This window comes from Parasteatoda tepidariorum, chromosome 2 (genome assembly GCF_043381705.1).
Source record: "Parasteatoda tepidariorum isolate YZ-2023 chromosome 2, CAS_Ptep_4.0, whole genome shotgun sequence".
NCBI classification, from domain to species: Eukaryota; Metazoa; Arthropoda; class Arachnida; order Araneae; family Theridiidae; genus Parasteatoda; species Parasteatoda tepidariorum.
Window position 1 is genome coordinate 84,448,259 of NC_092205.1, and position 420 is coordinate 84,448,678.

Consider the following 420-nt stretch of genomic DNA (forward strand, 5'->3'; position numbering starts at 1 on the left):
TTTTCCTAACAAAATTTACCAGATTACAAAATATGAAATTAAAGCGTAAATAAATGGTATTCGGATATATTTTTAAGTTCTTGCTGAAGTATAAAACCACATTAGTTTTCTCGCTTACTTTGGAATCTATCGAATGCTAGACTTGCGTATGGTATTAATATATTATACTGGATGGTTCAAAATTGAGAAGAAATAAAAGGTCGAAGTTCCAATAAAACATTTAAATTCGATGATTTTTTAGAGAAATTATTAACATTTGTTAAAAAATATTTATTGAATATTGGAGAAGGTTAATTTTTAGTTATAAAATTTTATTAATCACAGATTTACCCGAAATGGATTTGCTCATGTTAGTTTTCTGTTTAATTTTTTCTCTTTCATTCTCTATTGTCTCCTAATATATATATATATATATATTTA